The sequence below is a fragment of the Rutidosis leptorrhynchoides genome, chromosome 1 (assembly GCF_046630445.1).
Source record: "Rutidosis leptorrhynchoides isolate AG116_Rl617_1_P2 chromosome 1, CSIRO_AGI_Rlap_v1, whole genome shotgun sequence".
NCBI classification, from domain to species: Eukaryota; Viridiplantae; Streptophyta; class Magnoliopsida; order Asterales; family Asteraceae; genus Rutidosis; species Rutidosis leptorrhynchoides.
The window spans coordinates 349,301,039-349,305,316 of NC_092333.1; positions in this window are offsets into that span (position 1 = coordinate 349,301,039).

The following is a 4,278-nucleotide window of genomic DNA, read 5'->3' on the forward strand; positions in this document are numbered from 1 at the left end:
TCCATCGCCCACCAATCCACCACCACCTCCTTCTTTCTCTATCTCTTTTCTTTCTTTATTATATTTTCGGGAATCTACCTACACCCGCCTCAACTCTCCACCACCTTCAATAACTGGTCTCCACTCTCTTCTTCTTCTTCTCTACCATAACCCACCACTACAACACTATATGTAGATAAACATCATTAAACCACTTCCAAAACCACCATCAACCTTCATCATCCTAAACCGTACACCATCATTAACCGAAACCCATTTTTATATTTTTGTTACCATCGTGAAACCACCTTCTTGATCAACCTCCTCACAAACTGCTGCTATCCACCGTATGATCATCAAAACAGTCCCTTCCCACTGGCGATGATATGATTTTTTTTTCTTTTCTTAAGTTACTTACCGCTGTTATATTTTTCTTTTACCTAGATCACCATCCCCATTGATAACCATCTTCAAACTACAACAAACCAAATCGCATACGACTGATACAATTACGATTGTTGCTGCAGCAATGGTCTGCTGTTTCTGTTGTACAATAGGCTGAGAACCCAACTAAAGAGTCACCCTTTTTAAATCATCAAGACCCACTATACTTTCGAGACTTAAGATCTTAACTATGACCACCTTTAAGCTTGTTTTACTCGACAATCAAACATAAATATATCGAAGCAATGCATCATCATTCGAATGCACCTGCAATATTATTTTTTTTTCTCTTTCCTTTTCGGTCAGACCATCGAAGGTTAGATGCAAAAACAGTGATATCTTTAATTCTGTTACTATGTTGGGAATGATGAAGATTATATACGAACGGTGAAGAAGATATGACGATGATGATGATAACAGTTTTATTTATATTAATGATTATGATGATGGTTTGATTAAAGATGATGATGATTTTGTTACATGATGGTGATCGAGATGTTGGTGATGATATATGATGCCGATGGTGATGATTGATGAAGAGATTTGTTGATGATTATCTATGATGATGGGTAGTTGGTGCCACGAATTGAAAGGAAAAAAGGGCAGGAGACTGATAGGTCATTTTTTCCTTACAGTGTGATTAATATGGATCCTAGATTGGGCCATGTTCCATTTTATTGTTTTGGGTCGAAACTAACATTTCCTTGATGGGCCGAAGTCCTTCATTTACTGTTGGGCCGTAATTGATGTATTTTCGTTGGCCTACTACTACGATTGAAATTATGTTGACGAAATAGATGACGGGTTAAATATGTATCAGTTTTGAATTACACTAGAAAAACAGAAAGGGGTGGAGTGGTTAGTGGTGTTATGGGTAAGCAAGAGGTCTCGGGTTCGAGTCCTGCTTGGGGCATTCTTTTTATAAAAAGCTTGGAAAGGGTATACATTCTTATTTTTATTTCTATTACCATTATTATTATTATTATTATTATTATTATTATTATTATTATTATTATTATTATTATTATTATTATTATTGTTATTATTATTATTATTATTATTATTATTATTATTATCAATATTATCATTATTAGGAATATAAATATTAGCATGATTGTTCACATTATCATTCTTAGTAAAATTATTATTAACATTATTAATATTAATTTTTATCAATATTATTAATATTATCATTATTTTCATTTTTAATATTAGTAACATTCTTATTATTATTATGAGTATAGTTAAAAATATTATTATAGAAACAATTAAGTTACAAATTAAATAAAATTATTAATTTTATTATTACTACCATTACTATAATTATTATTATGACAAACAAATATTTTTATCTATAAATAACTACATTTAATACATGTAACATAATTATATTAATATTCTTACTAATTATTTATCTAAAGTATATAAAATAGATATATTTAATTAAATTATTTATGACACCTATAAATTATTAAATATAACAAATATATCACTAATAATAATATATAGATTTGTTCGATTACAATTATATGTGTTAATATATATAGTATTGATATAGGTTCGTGAATCCGAGGCCAACCTTGCATTGTTCAGTATCGTCGTGTGCATATTTTTACTACAAAATATCGTATTGTGAGTTCATTTGATTCCCTTTTACTCTTTACATTTTTGGGACTGAGAATACATGCGCTACTTTTACAACTGCTTTATTAAATACTTTTGAAATACATTTTTAACTGCGAATACATGAAATGCTTTTATAAATGTTTGACGAGATAGACACAAGCAAAACATTCCTCGAATGAATTATGTGGACTTGATAATTGCCACCATTGAATTATGTGGACGTGATAATTGCCACAATTGATATGAATATTTTCCCCCTGATTATTATTGCTTGGTAACCTAAGAATTAGGGAACATCACTAATTTTGAGAATTAGTACATGCCTAATTGACGCGAATCCTAAAGGTAGCTACCGGGTTTAACACCCCCACCCAGAATGTTCACTAGACGGAAGGGCTAGTGGGCGTGGTGTTTAGAACTTCGAAGTTTATATGATTATTATACAGACGAGATGTTCTGTTTTGGGGATATTATTATGCACATTATAAGTTAAGGTCGGTTACCAAGCCAAGCTATGAAAGAAATGAAAAGTGAATGTTATGTATCGAGAGAATGATTTTATACACAGGTTATGTGTATGTTATCTTTGTGCACGAGATATGTGTACGGTTACTAAGATTTATGAAAGATGATTTTGTACATGAGAAATGTGTACTGTATTTAAAAGATATCACATGTACATTACAGGTGGGTATAGGATTCGGGCCCATTTGTGCCATGCAGCATTTAAATCTTGTGGTCAATCAAAATGATGAATTTTATTATTTTATGATAAACCTATGAACTCACCAACCTTTTGGTTAACACTTTAAAGCATGTTTATTTTCAGGTATGAAAGAAATCTTCTACTGTGCATTTGCTCATATTACATGGAGTCGTTCATGGCATATAGAGGTCAGAACCTCGCATTGGGACCAACTGTTGAAGACTTCGTCCAGATGGATTAGGACGGGTCTTTTCAAATAACATGCTTCTTTATGTTGACCCAACTAACCACTTTGACTATTTTAAATTTTGCAGAAATTAGTCCGCTTACCGCCATGCGCTCTTCGTCTTATTCGTAACTTAAATTTACCACACAGAAAATTATTGACGATACTCCCATTCGTGGAAAGGATGCTGTAAGGGAGGAGGGAGAAGATGAAGAAGAAGAAGAAGAAGAAATAGACATAGGTATGAACCGAATTGCTTCTAGAGAACGTCGTTACTCGGGTAATGAGAATGATAACAATGAATTATGTGAAATATTAAACCAAAACCTAAATTTGTTTTCTTTTAGACCCGGTACTGGTGGATTTTATAATCCAAACCCTGCTTTATACATTATGCCACCTTTTAAGTCTTGTGAGTCTTATTGGAACTCTTTTATAAGTAACAATTTTCCTTTATCTCCAACAGCTACTGTACCACACCAAGATAATATACTAGCAACTCTTCCGCCTAACGCCAAGAGAAGAAGATCTGGTCAAAATGTACCGTCATCTGTTCAACAAGAAGCTGGCACTAGTTCTTCTCAAAAACAAATTATTCTTCCCAATCTTGACACAGACGTTCTTTCTTCCTTTCTAAATGGACAACCACACTCTTATGAGGGTTTCATGAGTTACTTGAATGCCATGGTATGCCCATCAGTATCCCAATATTGCTTCTGGGCTAAATGACCTTCAACGCTTATCCGAATTTGAGAACAATGAAATTACCATGAGTGAGAAACTTTCCGCTGAAAAGGAAAAAATAACTCAGCTGGAACAAGTGGCTACATCCTTAAAGAAGGATTATGATATGATGAAGAGGAATTTTTTGAACTGCAGCACTCAGAGGGGAGAATTTAATAAACAAGTGAAGTAACTATCACTCAGAGAAAAGAAAAACTTGAGCAGGATTGAAGAACTAGTAAAGCAGAATAATGTTCTGAAAGAACAGCTTAAAGCTAAAGAAGAGAATGAAAAATGTGTGATTGCTGGGATTCCTGCTCTTGTGAACCGTATTTTTAACTGTCAAGCGTTATCTCACAGGATTCGTGAGTTTACCCGCCTTGCTAAATCTACTGAACGGTTGAGTTTTTTCAATTTTATGAAGAGAAAGCTACCAGAACTTCCAAATCCAATGCCTGAAGTAATTACATCAAAGATCAATGAAAATGCTGTCATAGAAGCTAACGCAGCCGGTGCTTTAATAGAAAATATGAAATTTTCTGATCTTGAAAGTCTTTGTAAAAATCCAGATGTA